Genomic DNA, 16832 nt, shown 5'->3' on the forward strand with positions numbered 1-16832 from the left:
TGGGAGGATGATCACCCTTACAGGATACTTTTCATCCATCTCACAGCCTGTGGGAAGAAGCTATTCCCCAGCATGTAAGTCCTGATTTTGATGATGGACGTGGTTAAAGATGCTGTTCACTAGATCAAAATGGTCTTTGTACTATTCCTTGAGCCCAATTTGAACAACACTCCCAGTAAATGTCATCTACAGAAAAAGGGAGACCCCAGTGATCCTCACTACTCTGCATCATTGCTGTCTGATGCTATACAGCAACTAGACCATCCAAAGGTCGAGACTCAACTGCGCTCCTGTAAAATCTCAGTTTGAGAGCCATTAGCCTTGACTTTCTCAGGCTCCTTGGGAAGTGTAGGCCCTTCCTGACTGATAAGGAGGTGTGATCGTTCTGTGTATTAATACATGTGCTGTATGGATGGGAATTTTATGTGATTGTATTGTCTATTCTTGCTCTTTAACAATCTTTAGTGGATAGAAGTAGTCATTGTACTTTAGGATGTACAATCATGTACAGATTGTCTTTAAATAGCCATTTGGCCCAGATGTCTATTCAGTCCAAGAATACTTTCCATCGCAGGCAGATTTTAAGCAATAACACCATTCATACTTAAACAAACATTGTTTTTAATTTTCTTTTTAAAAAAAACAGGATCAAACTTTAACTTATCACTGTTAACAGCCTTCCATTACCCCCTTCTAATTCGAAGTGCAGGTGTATTTAATGTGCATAAAGTTCTTTGACACAACTCTAAGTTCACCGGTGTCTATCAATTCTTATACTGTGCATAGAATTCAACATTTATGAATTTGAATATGAATGATAAGCTCTGGTGCTTAAAAGTAAATGTTTACCCTCCAGGAAAGCTCTTGTTGGTTTCAGAGAGGGATTTCCTGCTCATTGGACACACATAAACTGATTCCCTCTGATCAGCCACTTTGGTGTCTTGCCAAAGAACCTTGACCCATAAGGGTTTTCCAAATGATAACCTCTTCTGCAGGTCACCATTGATTTCCTTTTGTTTCCCTTATTTCAGGTGAAACATCATTTCTAGCCAGCCATTTCCTGTTTTTCAACAGGCTGAACTGAGAACTCACGACCCGTCTTAAAAACAAGATGCTGGCTTGCCATCTCTCTCTCTCTCTCTCTCTCTCTCTCTCTCTCTCTCTCTCTCTCTCTCTCTCTCTCTCTCTCTCTCTCTCTTTTAGAAAAAGCCTATTTGGTCTCTCTTCTCTGCTTGCAAAACCACATGACCTTCTTAGAATAGCAAACTGGTATCAGCCAGATGACTGCACTGGACTCAAACTTCTGAGTCCATTAATCTGTTGCTTTAAAACAATAATCCATTTACACCTGCTTTTGAAATTCTTTAGCAAAACAGTCTCCTTGTTTTGTCTTTGTAAAGACTCTCGGCGCCTGAATGACTCACTCTCAACAAAGCTCTTGTATTTTAAATAAGAGCTGTTTTGTGCAGTGTATGTGTTTGTTTGTGACCTAAACGACTCCTCCAATCCATCTCTTTCAAAAACATCTCTATATACAATGTAAAATATATAATCTGTCACAGGACAGATGCAGCAGAGGAGCTGTGATAAAATCGATGGTGTCCTTGCAAAAACAAAAAGTGGGAAGAGGTATAAGCTGTTGAGTGGAGTTTGTAATAGTTTGAAACTTGAACCTCTCTCTATTTCAGGAGACAATTTACTGTCATGTAATTAAAAAGTGTCATGTCACACAAAATTGCTTTTTTCTTGCTATAAGGCAGACAGACTTACCTCTGGCAGAAATTTCCTGAAATGCTTCTTGCAGTCAGAGAAGGACTGAGTGCTCCCCCCCACCCCCACCACCCCAAACCCTGGGTCAAGTCACTGAGGGTCTGTGGATTCTCTTTTAATGCTCACAGATGTATGCTCCAGTTTTGAACCTCTGACATAATTAGGAACCATTTAGCACTCACTCGTATCCCAGGTCTGATACCTGACACCCTTTTAGCTAGTTTTGACCCAGTCTCTAGCAATCCACAGCCTGGTGTGAGTTCCTTGACTGCTTTGTCCAGAAGCCCACAGCCTGCGTGGGTTCCTCTCCTCAAGTCACCATCAGCCTGCCACCTATGTGGGTCTTTCAGCTACAGAACCCCCCACTGGTCTGCTTCCTTGGTCACTGACCCGTGGATTGAATCCTCTGCTTCTGAGATGTTGGTGGGGTGTGGTCTTTCTGTTTTCTGGTGCCCTGCACTAGTCGTCTGCTTCCCCAGAGTTCACAGTGGCGAAGAAATCTAACAAATCTAAATTAAAAAAAAATTAACTAAGAGGAGAATCTCACATGTCGAGAGGGATGGAAAGGGCATTATTACAAATTGAAGCCTGATATTTGAATATTCAGGTGCCAAATTTGCAAAAGCATAGAGTATATATTTCTCAAGCTATATGTAATTTTTTCCAAAGGAATACAACTTTGAATTTTTGCATGTCATCTTGGCATCCCTAAAAATATATGGGATTTCCAAGTAAGTTCAATACATGTCCTCATCACCGCTAACGTTAATTTAACAAATTTCAATTGATATATTAATAGATTTAATTTGGTCCTTGTTCCTTCCATATTTCTTAATAAAAATAAGGTCAGATTCTGTGGAAAAACATCTCCTATAACTTGTTCCATAAATATTGTAATTCTCCCCAAAAAGATCTTGCATTAGGACAAAGATAAGTTGAATGCAAGAAAGTTGCGATATCTTCACCACACCTAAAACATTGATGTGATAATTCTGATTTTATTCTATTCAATTTCACTGGTGTAAGAAGTAACTGTAGAAGAAAAACTAGTTGTGAATTCCTTCCTCACTGCTGCAGTGTGGAACTTTGGTCAATAGATCCAAAATGCTGCATTGAAGTGAATTAATACAACTCCCCTGGATCTCGTGATCAAGAGAGCAAAAATAAATTACCAAAGTAAGCTTGCGGCAAATATAAAAACCGACTGCAAAAGCTTTTATAAATATGTCAAGAGGAAAAGATTGGTGAAATCCAGAGTAGGTCCCTTGCAGTCAGAATCAGGGGAATATATAATGGGGTGTAAGGAAATGGCAGACCAATTAAATTCTTACTTTCATTCTGTTTTCACAAGAGAGGATACAAATAACCTCCCAAGGATGTTGGGAAACATAGAGACTAATGCAAGGGAGGAACTGAAAGAAATCAGTATCTCTAAGGACATGGTCTTGGGGAAATTGATGGGATTGAAGGCAGATAAATCCCAAGGACCTGATAATCTACATCGTAGGGTACACAAGGAAGTGGCCATTCAGATAGCAGATGCTTTAAGAATTATTTTCCAGAACTCGATAGACTCAGGATCAGTACCCATGGATTGGAGGGTAGCTAATGTTACCCCACTATTTAAAAAGGGGGGTAGAGAAAAAGCAGGGAATTATAGGCTGGTGAGCCTTACATCAGTAGTGGCCAAAATGATGGAATCCATTATTAAGGATGTAATAGCGGAGCATATGACTAGCAGAGAAGGGATCGGACAGAGTCAACATGGATTTACAAAAGGTAAATCGTGCTTGACAAATCTATTGGAATTCTTTGAGATGATGACAGGTAAAATAGATGGGGGAGAGCCAGTGGATGTGGTGTACCTGGACTTCCAAAATGCCTTTGATAAGGTCCCGCATCAACGACTGGCTTCCAAAATCAAGGCTCATGGGATTGGGGGAAAAGTATTGATGTGGATTGAGAACTGGCTGGCAGGTAGAAGACAGAGAGTTGGGATAAATGGCTCATTTTGTGAGTGGCAGGCGGTGACCAGTGGGGTGCCACAGGGATCTGTACTGGGACCCCAGCTATTCACAATTTACATTAATGATCTGGATGAGGGGATTGGATGTAATATCTCCAAATTTGCAGATGACACTAAGCTAGGGGGGTTGTGTGCACAGAAGAGGGGGGCAGGAAGCTCCAGTGTGATTTGGATAAATTGAGGGACTGGGCAGATACATGGCAAATGAATTACAATCTGGATAAATGTGAGGTTATCCACTTTGGTAATACAATCCGGAGGACAGATTACTATTTGAATGGCAATAGATTAAGAGATGGGGAAGTGCAGAGAGACCTAGGGGTACTTGTACACCAGTCTCTGAAGAGGAGCATGCAGGTACAGCAGGTGGTTAAAAAGGCAAATGGTATGTGGCTTTCATATCAAGAGGGTTTGAGTCTAGGAACAAGGATACCTTACTACAGCTGTACAGGGCCTTGGTGAGACTACACCTGGAGTATTGTGTGCAGTTTTGGTCACCTTATCTAAGGAAGGATGTCTTGCAATGGAGGGAGTGCAGAGGTGATTCACCAGGCTGATACCTGGAATGGCAGGAATGACTTATGAGGAAAGATTGCGCAAATTGGGATTGTACTCGCTGGAGTTTAGAAGATTGAGAGGGGATCTCATAGAGACATATAAAATTCTGGCAGGACTGGACAGAATAGATGCAGATGGGATGTTTCCAAGGATGGGAAAATCCAGAACCCGGGGCCATGGTTTGAGGATAATAGGCAAACCATTTAGGACCGAGATGAGGAGGAATTTCTTTACCCAGAGGGTGGTGAATCTGTGGAATTCATTGCCACAGAGGGCAGTAGAGGCAGGTTCATTAAATATATTTAAGAGGGAATTAGATCTATTTCTTCAGTATAAGGGTATTAAAGGTTACGGAGAGAAGGCGGGGACGGGGTACTGAACTTTGAGATCAGCCATGATCTCGTTGAATGGCGGAGCATGCTCGAAGGGTCGAATGACCTACTCCTGCTCCTATCTTCTATGTTTCTATTGCCAAATCAGCTTCCTGAGGAGGTTTTCAAATCCAATAGCCTGAGTCACCTGACTCCAGGTGCAGCTTTCAGATAAAATCCTTGCTGATATCTGCTACATGACTGATGTAAAAACAATTATACTGAACTAGTTTATGTCTTGCATTGAGATCCTTATATGGATCTGCCCATATTTGCCAATCAATTAAATTATTCAGATCCATTTCCCACCTTTGTCTCAACTTATGAACTCCTCATTTAAAAGTTCCTACTTGTAATAAAAAGGACATCATCAAATAATTTTTTTTAACAATTCCTCTTATAGGGAGTTCTATTTCAGTACAACATGGTTGGTCCTAACTTATCCTTCAAATATGCTCTTAGTTGGAAATAGCAAAAAGATTGTTATGAGTTATACGATATTTATTTCTCAGTTGCTCAAATGACATTAATTGACCCCTTTCATAACAATCTTCAACATTTATTATCCCCTTACGAAACCAGCTATCCAGAAATTGATGATCTTTAGAAAAAGATACGAGGAATTTGAATCAAAGCCATTCTGGGTGATGTACATCCACTTACACCAATTTCATCATTTATTTTATTCCATATATTAATCAAATGTTTCAACAATTGTGTATCTTTATCACCAACCATTAATTTTGATTCCCACGTACATAAATTCTTCTGATTTTCCCTCTCCTATTTTATTTGATTCTATTTTAACCCTTTCAAAAAAAGAAGCAAGAAATCTCATTTGAGCTGCTCCATAACAATTTTTAAAATGAGGAAGCTGCAGTCCTCTCAATGCAGAATTTGCATTGGGTTACTTGTAACATGGGATTCAATCGGAAATGGATTCATGTGACATAAAACCACGATGCAGAATGTTTTCTAAGAATGGAATACAAGAGGAGGGTTGTCTAGGTCTCCAGCAGGATATAGATCACAAGATATAGGAGAAGAAGTAGGCCCGTCGAGTCTGTTCCACCATTCTTCCACTCAGCCCCACTGCCCAGCTCTCTCCCCATTACCCTTAATTCCTTGACGTATCAAATACCTGTTAATCTCTGCCTTAAATACACACAATGACCTCACGTGGGTTTCACGACCCATTGACAAAATCAATTTTTCCACATTTGTTTTAAATTGACACCCTTTTATCCTGAAATTATGCTCTCCTGTCCTAGAATCCCCTACCATCGGAAACATCTTTGCCATATGTACTCTGTCCAGGCCTTCCATTATTTGAAAAGCATCTGAGGTCCCCCTTATCCTTCTGTACTCCAACTAGTACAGTCGAAGAGTCGACAATTGTTCCTCATACACTAACCCTTTCATTCCTGATATCATTCCAGTAAATCATCTCTGAGCTTCTCCAACACCAGCACATCTTTTCTCAAATACGGCACCCAAAACTCTAATTCTGATTGAATGGAAAGGGAATTCTCCAATGACACAAACACAACGGTTACATGATATTATGTCTTGTTGATATTTACCACTCGGGAAGGTTCTTGTTGGTTTTCAGATAGAGGTGTGTTGTTCAGGGAAGCATGAGTGTTTTTGTGACTCAACGTCCCAGCATCTGAAGTCCGTTATCTCTTCAGAAAAGCTTTATAGCTTTAGCATGGAGCAGAGCTGAGCCACGACTTTGCAGGTATTTAAGGGAGTATGTGGGCAGGGTTTGTTCTGGACCAACAATTTAACCAAATGACTCTGCTTGAAATCAAGATTCAAACCATTTTGAGGAATACAACAGAAATTGTTCAACAAGAGCCTGATGTTCCCTGAGGAGTTTTCTTTCAATAGTGGAAATGATTTTTTTTAAAAAGCCCATTAATATTCCTGATACAGATCTTTGTATTTAACTTTCAGGTTGCTCTCTGTTGTTAACTTGGGGTGACTGGGTGGAATTTTTGCTTTAACCAAGCAGTTCTCTTGCAATTTTCCAGCTGTTGGATGCAATTCAGTTGTTTGCAAGTTTAGCAAGTGGGATTTTGATGTGAAATTGCAACTCACAGCATCATTTTTGTGTTTGAAAATGCCAATGTGAAAATTTTAACTTTAGTCTTCTTGGTTTGCTTAAGTTTAAAGAGGAGATGTTGCGTCAAGCTGAGAAGACAGAGTTGGATGCCCATTTGGCGAATCGGCTGGGCAAAGCAGAAAGCACAAAACGAGGGGCTGAAAAAATAATGAAGCAGACTGAAATGCCGTTGAACCAAACCCAGGTAAAGAATTTAATTTTGTGCAGCGTACTTAAGAGACCAAACAATTTGGGCTTTTAGTGGTGACCTATTTAAATGAACAAAATCTGATTAGAATTGAAGTTTATGGAATGTTTGGAAGTTGCCACAAAAAAATGGAGCATATAAATTAGATAAATGAACAATACAATGAGCCTGGTGTCACAGTATCTGCCTCCCTCTACCGTACATCACTGTTGAACCTTCTCCCCAATATGAACCTGATGTCACAGTATAGGTCAGAGTTTATTGTACATCACTGTTAAACCTTCTCACTACAGTGAATCCAGCATCAGTATATCTGTCCCAGTCTACTGTACATCACCATTAAACGTTCTCCGCACTGTGAACTTGTTGTCACAGAATCTGCCACAGTTTATCATACATCTCATTAAACATTCTCCCCACTGTGAACCTGGTGTCACAGTACCTGACACAGTTTATCGTACATTACTGTTAAACCTTCTCACTGCTGTGAAGCCAATGTCACAGTAACGATCTCAATCATCCATACATCAGCATTAAACCTCTCTCCACTGTGAATCTGGTGTCACTTTGCCTGCCACCCCAATATGAACCTGATGTCAAAGTATCTGACACTGTTAATCGTACATCAATGTTAAACCTTCTCACGAATGTAAATCCTGTCTCAAAGTTTCTGCCTCAGTCTATCGTACATCAACGTTTAACTTTGTCCCCCCTGTGAATCTGGTGTAATAGAATCTTCCTCAGTCTACCGTCCATAACCATTAAACCTTCTCCCCACTGTGAACCTGGTGTCACGGTGTATATCCCAATTTACAGTTTATCACTGTTAAACCTTCTCCCCCCCCCTGTGAACCTGGTGTAATGGAATCTGCCTTAGTCTACCGTCCATCACCGTTAAACCTTCTCCCCACTGTGAACCTGCAGTCACGGTATATATCTCAATTTACAGTATATCACCGTTAAACCTTCCCCCCAACGTGAACCTGGTGTCACAGTATCTGCCTCAGTCTACTGTACATCACCGTTAAACCTTCTCACTACTGTGAACTTGTTGTCACAGGATTGATCTCAGTCTATAGTACATCACTGATAAACCTCTTCCCCACTGTTCACACGGTGTCACGGTATCCATCTCAATTTACCATACATCACTGTTAAACGTTCTCCCCAATATCAACATGATGTCACAGTATCTGACACAGTTTAAAGTAAATCACTGTTAAACCTTCTTAGTACTGTGGAATCCATCTCACATTTTCTGCCTCAGTCTACCGTTCATAAACATTATGAACCTGTGAACCTGGTGTTAAAGTATCTGCCTCAGTTTAACACACATCACCATTAAGCCTTCTTACTGCCCTGAACTCAGCGTCACAGTATATGCCAACGTCTACTGTACTTTACCGTTAAAACATCTCCCCACTCTGAACCTGGTGTCGCAGTATCTCACACAGTTTATTGTACATGACTGTTAAACTGTGTTAATGTTGTGAACCCATTGTCTCAGTATCTCTTATCAGTCTACCATACATCATCGTTAAACCTTTACACATCTGTGAATGGGTGTCACTGTATCTGATACAGTTTATCGGACATTACATTTCAACTTTCTCACTTCTGGGAACCCAGTGTCACAGTAACTGTCTCAGTCTGCCCTACCTTATTGTTGAACCTTCTCCAACTGTGAACCTGGTGGCACAGTTCAGCCTCAGTCTCCCGTATATCACCATTAAACCTCCTCCCCACTGTGAACCTGGTGTCACAGTATCTGACACAGTTCATCACTGTTAATCCTTCTCCTCACTGTGAACCTGGTGTCACAGTATCTGACACAGTTCATCACTGTTAAACCTTCTCCCTCTGTGAACCTGGTGTCACAGTATCTGACACAGTTCATATTATATCACTGTAAAACCTTCTCACAAATGTGAATCCTACTATAAAATAATACTCCCCTTCTAAGTCTCATTGTATTTGAATCCCACCTATTTTAAAAATTCCAAAAAAAAGAGAAAAATCAATCCCAAAACAAGCTACTCAAAAGTAGTAGCCCCCTAAAAATCTGGGTGTGGTAAAGTCCACAAGTGGCAGGTGACTAAAGGACTCAGTGTCACCCACCCCCAGTCAGACTTTCACAAAGTCCTGAAACAAAAACATTCAACCCAGTGATTCCAGTCCCAATGATAGTTCCGGATCTTCAATATCGAGAAGACTTTGCGTCAATTCAACTTTTTTCCCATTCTTTCCATATTTTCCAATCTTCCCATTTCCATTCCCATTGACCCTTCCCTTCGGTGACAATGGTGACGATCGCCCATTTCCTCGTACATCTGGCAATGAATTAGCAAATATTAAAGCATCGTGGTCATTCTCAAAAAACTGAGATTGAAAATTCCCATAAAAATCTTTCAATGCTGCCGCATAACGAAAAGCAAATTTATATCCCTTTCGCCACAATACTTCTTAGGCTGAATTAAATTCTCAGACTCTTCTGATAATTTCTTGACTCAGATCTGCATTAAAAAAAAAACCCTATTATTTTGAACCATCAGTGGAGCCTGATTTTGCCGTGCTTTCTGCACCACCAATCGGAGGATCATCTCTCTGTCTTGATATTTAAAACAGCGAATCAAAACTGCTCGTGGTAATTGGCCCGGAAATGGTTTCTTCCTTAATGCTCTGTTCGCTCGATTTAATTCCAGTCCTTCTGGAAAGAATTCCCTGCCCTACACTTCTGGGATCCATTTCTTCAAAACCTTCACTGGATCCGAACCTTCCATATCTTCCGGAAGACCTACTATCTTAACATTATTTCTACGACTTTGGTTTTCTAATGAGTCAAACTTCTTCAATAATTCCTTCTTCTGAATACCCCAATCTACAAAAGGATCTTCCACTATTTCCATTTTTTTCTCTATTACGCTCCACTTGACTCTTGCAATCAAGAAAGCCTCCTCAATCTTTTTAAAATGTTCTTGCACAGTATCCACTGATGGTGTCCATCTCGTAACATCGCTCTTAACTACATTAATATCTTGCTTCATCAAAGTTATTTCTTCACACACAGTGTTCATTTTAGTTTTCATTTCGAAAATCCTTGAGTCATCTGATTAGTCATCTGCATTGATATATTTGATATATCTTCCATGAGTTGAGCAATCCCTTCCAGAATTGGAAACTCAGAATCCAGTCCAGGATCGATCACCTCCCTTTGAGGCTGACCTTCTTTTGCCGCAGTCCCCAGTTCTTCAAGTTCTAATGAAGTTGAGCATCCTCTTCCTCCATAGCAATAGGTCCTCTTCCGGTGCTGCTGCGGGTCTGGACACCCGACAACAGTGTGCCGACCTCGTCAGTTCACCATCGCTCAGGCTCCCCCACAGCCCACACCTTCTCCAAAGGTTTGTGGACCCTCGACGCACCACGCATGCCCGGTAGGGCCACCGACTGCGCAGGTGCGTCTTCTGATGCTACACTGTACCTCTCCTGACCACCAGGCAATGCTGCAGGCTCACGGGCCTGTCCTCGCTCAGCTGGCCCGCCCTCACGCCTGTGTTTACGAGTGCACGAGTCAAAACCGCTGAACTCATCACTAAGCTGGCGCCGACGAAATACTTTGCCGGGCAGGAGTCCTCTGAGGCTTGGGGACTCCAGTCGACAATTCTGTTGCTTCAACTTGAACTCGGCCTCAATTCTTCAACACTTTTGTAAGGTAATTTCTTCTGTAACTGAGTTTTCGATTTTTTCACATTTGCAGCCATTTTGATCCTCCACTATTCCAAAGTCTATAAACAGTATTTTTAATCACTTTTACAACTTTTAAAATTGAGCATTTAATAGTCTAACTGGGGAAGGGTGGAACCACACGTCTATCCTCTGCACCATCTTGTCACAGTATCTGACACAGTTTATAACACTGTTAAACCACATTACTGTGAATGCTGACGCTCAGTTTCTGCCTCAATCTACCGTTCATCAACGTTAAACCTTCTCACCCTGTTAAATTGGTGTTTAAGTATCAGCCTAAGTTTACCACACATCACCATTAAACCTTCTCCCCATTGTGAGACCGGTTTTACTGTATCTGCCACAGTTTATCGTACATCACTATTATATCTTCTCACTACTGTGAACTCGGTGTTACAGAGCCTGCCAGTTTACCGTACATCACCAGTAAACCTTCTCGTCAATGTGAGCCTGGTGTTACTGTATCTACCACAGTTTAGTGTACATCATCATTAAAAATTCTCCCCAATATGAAGCTGGTGTCACTTTATTCGCCAAAGGTTATCGTACAGCTCTGTCAAACATTTTCCCCACTATGAACCCGGTGTCACAGTAACTGTCTCAGTTTCCCATACATCGCCAATAAAGCTTTTTTTCCCACTCTGAGCCCAGTATCAACGTATCTACGTAGTCTCCTGTACATCACCATTAACCTCCTCCCCACTGTGAACGAAGTATCAGTATCTGCCACAGTTTATTGTACATCATTTTTAAACCTTCTCACCACTGTAAACCTGGAGTCACAGAATCTGCCTTATTCTACCATACATATCTGTTAAACCTTCTCAGTACTGTGAACACAGTGTCACAGTATCTGCCAAAGTCGTCGACTGTACATCACCGTTAAACATTCTCCCCAAGTTAACCCATTCATCACTGTTTTTGCCACCATTTATCGTACATCACAGTTCAACCTCCCCACTGTAAACTTGGAGTCACAGTATATTCCACAGTTTATTGCACATCACTGATATTCTTTCCCCTCGTTGTGAATGCGGTGTTACCATATCTGTGTCAGTCTTCCGTACATCACCATAAACTTCGCCCCAATGTGAACCTGGTGTCACTTTATCTGCCACAGTTAATATTACATCACCGTAAAACCTTCTTCCAACTGTGTACCTGGTATCACGGTATCTACCACAGCTTATCATGCATTACTGTTAAACCTTCTCACTACTGTGAACTTGATGTCACAGTATCTACCACAGCTTATCATGCATTACTGTTAAACCTTCTCACTACTGAAAACTTGGTGTCACAGTATCTGCCAAAGTCTACTGTATATCACTGTTAAATATTCTCCCAACTGTGAACCTGATGTCACAGTGTCTGATACAGTTTATCGTACATTACTGTTAAACCCACCAGATAAGCTCCAGATAGCGAAAGAGGAGTTCTCGCATCTGCAGGAACTGGGGATCATTCGTCCCTCCGACAGTCCTTGGGCCTCGCCGCTTCACCTGGTCCCAAAAGCCTCCGATGGCTGGTGCCCCTGCGAGATTATCGACGGCTTAATGACACGACAGTACCTGACCGTTGCCCCATCCCTCACATTCAGGACTTTATGGCCAATCTGCATGGTGTGAGAGTATTCTCCAAGGTCGATCTGGTGTGCGTGTACCATCAAATCCCATTGCACCCAGAGGACATCCCCAAAACGGCCATCATCACCCCCTTCGGCTTGTTCGAATTTTTATGCATGCCTTTCAGGCTCAAGAACACCGCCCAGACATAAGGCACCTCATGGATACGGTGCGCAGGGATTTTAATTTCGTGTTCATTTATCTGGATGACATTCTTGTCGCCAGCAGAGACTGGGCACAACACAAGTCTCACCTGCACACCCTCTTCTCCCGACTGGCCGAATTCAGCCTAATGATCAGCCCGGCCAAATACCAGTTTTGTGCAGAAGAACATTTGGATGGGATGAAACTAATCCAGAATCCATTGCACAAGATTGGAAAAATTAGATTGAGCGTCTTCAAATACTTGGAAGTTTTGACGTCAACAGACTTTGGAGTAGCCACATTTGCTCAGTTACACCATTTTTCTGATCTAAGTGAAGGTAGTTTTGATCCTGTCAGTTACTGAGTCCTGTGAAATAACCAAGTGCGAGTAGATGGTGGATTTGTAATGGGAAAAGCCAGAGTGGCTCCATTAAAGTCAGTCACAAGACCTTGAATGGAATTGACTGCTGCTATTATGGCGAGCAAAATGGACGCTATGTTAAGAAGAGAATTACAGATGGAGTTAGCAGATCCTGTGTTTTGGACTGATAGAACATCAGTGCTTAAATATATTAATAATGAAATCATGAGGTTTCATCTCTTTGTGACTGACAGAGAGAATGAAAACCTGGACAACAACAAATGGCAGATTTACCACAGGACAGAGTTTCACCTGATGAATTCTCATTTACATCCGTGGAAGTTGATTATTTTGGTCCTTTGCAAGTAAAGTGAGGACGAAGTGTTGAAAAACGATATGGAGTTATTTTCACTTGTTTGACTATGAGAGCAATTCATATTGAAGCAGCGTCATTGCTTGAAACAGACTCTTTTATTAATATTCTTTGGCGTTTTATTCCTAGACGTGGTCAAGTAAAAGAATTATGTTCTGATAATGGATCTAACTTTAAAGGAGCTGAACGAGAATTATGAAAAGTCATTCAAAATTGGAATCAACATCAAATTCCTGATGTATTATTTTAGAAAGAAATTAATTGGATATTTAATCCACCCATAGTTATGGGTGTGGTACGGGTAAGGGTTAGTTGGTTGTGGAGAACGTTTACAAAGGTCTGTACTGGGCAGTACTGGGCAGCAATGCTTAATGTTGTAATGGATGCGGAAGCTCTGGGAAGGGGTAAGGGAGGGACTGGCCAGGAAGTCTGCAGATGCTGGGGCCGAGGGCAATGCACAAACATGCTGGGGAAACTCATGGATAGTTTTGTGAGGAGCAGGTCCTGCATCACGAGTCAAATTGAGTATTTCGAGGAGGTGTCAAATGAAATAGATGAAGGTCAAGGTCTGTATGTGCTGCACGTGGATTTTAGTAAGGTGCTTGACAAGGTCATCACGGTGGCTTCATTCAGAATGTCGGGAGGCATGGGATCCATGGAGCCTTGGCTGTGTGGATTCAGAATTGGCTTGTCTGCAGTAAACAGAGGGTCGTAGTAGATGGAACAATGACTAGTGGCGCACCAAAGGGATCTGCTCTGGGACCCCTGCTCTTTGTGATTTTTATGAATGATGATTGGAGTGGAAGGGTGGGTACGTCAGGGGATGACACAGAGGTAGAAATATTGTAGACAGTGTAGAAGGTTGTCATGGGGCATCCAGTTTGCAGAGAAGTGACAGATGGAGTTGAATCCTGTAAATACAGATGTACTTAAACAAGCTACTGGTACAGGTTTATTTCCAGAGTCATTTTCAAGGGCACGAATAAAAGTTATTCCAAAGAAGGTTGGAGACCCATTAGAATTAGCTTCATATAGACCAATATCTTTATTGAATGCGGATTACAAGAACGTGAGAGCAGAGCACTTGGTTAGTGACAGGATTATGAACAGTGTGCAGGACAGAGAAATATTTAGATCCTGCTCCATAAATCACTCAAGGTTGCTGTGCAAATTGAGAAGGAGTTTAAGATGGTGTATTGTGTGCTGGCCTTCAGGAGTCAGGGGATTGAGTTCAAGAACCGAGAGGTAACGTTGCAGATATATAAAATTCTAGTCAGACCACACTTGGAATATTGTGTGCATTCCTGGGGCGAGAATACCAGTGGACGTCTAAATAAGCTGAGATGAGGGAACTTTAGACAAGATGTGAGGGGTACATTTTATTCACACAGAATGTAGTGGGTGGCTGGAATGCATTGCCAGGGGTAGTAGTGGAGGCTGGTCCAAACAAGGCATGAAAAAGATTTTAATATAGGGACAGGAATAAAAGAAAAACAGAAGGTACTGGTGAGAGGGAGGGAAGAATAATATTGTTGTGGGGTAGGTTCAGATGGGTCAGCTGACGGGACTCGACTGATCCATCCATGATTTGTCCAGCATCTTGCTGCCATGTCATGATGAACCAGGGAGTTGACTGATGGAGACACAGTACTCTGAGGTCTGAAGATATAGATTGTGGTTTTCTCCATAACACACTTCCTCAGGTAAAGTAGAGGAAGGGAAAGGCCCTAGTGTGCAGGGGTAGGGAGAGGGGTGATGGGGGAAGAGTTGGGGCCCTCCAAAGACATCGTGATCAGGCCACGGAGACAGTATCTCTATCACTCGTATTTCTCTTCCCAGGAGAAGGAGTGATCTCAGAGACAAGACACGAGTCCAGAAGAACATTGCATCCCAGCTGAACAGAGGACGGACAACATCATGATGGCCTGAACCCCTCCCCTTCTCCCTCTGGCCCTGCCAACTCCATTCCCCACCTCTTCCATATTCCTTCACGCACGTCCCCCTCCCATTACTCCCCTACCTCTCCTCCATTACAACCCCCTCCCGCTCACCTTCCCCTTCACCTACCTTCACACCTATGCCCAAAACTCAGCCCTCCTCCCTTCGCCTCCCCTTCCACTCTCCTTTCCCCCTCCACTTCGCCTCCTACCTTTTCCCTCCTTCCCTTCCCCTCCCCTTCCCTTCCAACCCCTAACAGGGGAAGGAGGGATAGGGGAAGGGGGTAGGAGAAAGGGGGTAGTGAGAGGGTAGGGGTAGGTAATGGGGTAGTGGTAGGGGGTGCGGGTATGGGTTAGGGTTAGGGGAAGGGTGTAGGTGTAGAGGATAGGGGTAGGGTTTAGTTTAAGTTTGGGGAAGGTGGGTAGAATTAAGATAAGGGTCATGGACGGGTAGAGGAACAGTTAGGTTTAGGGTTAGGAGATGTGGGCTCGGGTTAGGTCGAGGTTTAGGGTTAGGTTTAGAGTTCGGGGAAGTGGGCTTGTGTTAGGTTTAGGGGAAGGGGGTAAGAGTAGGAGGTAGGGGTGGGGTGTGAGTTGGGGTTTGGGGAAGGTGGGTAGGATTAGGGTTGGGTTTAGGGGACAGCGTAAGGATAGGGTTAGGGGACAGGGTGGAAATAAGAGTTATGTTTGGGGACGTGGTGTAGTGTTTAAGGGTATCGGTAGTGTTAACGTTAAGGTTAGGGTTTGTTAGGGGTTAGGGTTAGGTTGGGGAGGGGAGCGGGGGAGGCGAGCAGGGCACGGGAAATGGGGAGGTGATGGGGAGGGGAATGGGCAGCGGAATGAGGAGGGGTACGGTGTAGAGGAAATGGGAGTTGAATGGAGGAAGGCATCCCTACCCCCTCCCCTCCCCACCCCTACCCCCACATTATCCTTGCCTCCTCTCCTCCTTCCAGAGGAAGCCGGGACTCATTCCGGCCAGAACCTCCCAGTGGTTTCAGAGCCTCCCTTTCAGGAAGTGACTTCGACGCTTGCCGCTGGACATACATCTTGTCTCTTGATTCATTCTATACCGTTGATATTAAATTTAAAAATGGTTTGGTCTTTTGAAGCTTGAACTCAAAAGGCTGGTCCAGATAGACCACAGAAACAGGCCCTTCGGCCCCACTCTCCTGCTGGCTGTGCTGTTGTAATCAGTCCATATTCCTCTCCACCTTTTCATTCTTATCTCCCATCCAGCTCATGTTGCCTTGTCAATCTCACGGCCTGTGGGAAGAAGCTATTTCCCTCCCTGGCTTCTCTCCTTTTATTCCTCCATATCTCCTTCCTGATGGCAGGGGGACATAAATGCTCTTTGCTGGATATCTGTGAGTCTATTTACAGAGCCCATCCCTGCAAAAAATTCAGGGGTCCCTTTCCTTGAGGTTCCACCCATGTTGCCTCTCCCTCAGCACTCTCTCGTCAGAACACAACTGCACCGTCCTTCCCCTCCTCTCCCAGGTCTCAGTATCCCCCTGACAATTCCGGTCAGCTGCCATGTCTACACCCTGTCCCACCTGCTATCAAATGCCCTGCATCCTCCTTCCCCGTTGGTTTCATCCTGTTATCAGG

At 42.9% G+C, this 16832-nt stretch overlaps 1 long non-coding RNA gene across 2 annotated transcripts in view; it reads left to right on the top strand.

Moving 5' to 3' along the window:
- The window catches only part of LOC138745401 (uncharacterized), a 38337-nt gene extending 22572 nt beyond the window's left edge, over nucleotides 1-15765 (top strand). Inside the window, exons 4-5 of one of the 2 annotated variants that reach the window (XR_011346239.1) lie at nucleotides 6897-7037; nucleotides 15127-15765. This is a non-coding gene — a long non-coding RNA (uncharacterized lncRNA). Of the gene's footprint in view, nucleotides 1-6896; nucleotides 7038-12194; nucleotides 12583-15126 lie in introns of those variants that run through there. The other variant, XR_011346240.1, reaches the window with a different exon arrangement.
- The last annotated feature ends 1067 nt before the right edge of the window (nucleotides 15766-16832 follow it).

The sequence above is a fragment of the Narcine bancroftii genome, chromosome 11 (assembly GCF_036971445.1).
Source record: "Narcine bancroftii isolate sNarBan1 chromosome 11, sNarBan1.hap1, whole genome shotgun sequence".
Lineage (NCBI taxonomy): Eukaryota > Metazoa > Chordata > Chondrichthyes > Torpediniformes > Narcinidae > Narcine > Narcine bancroftii.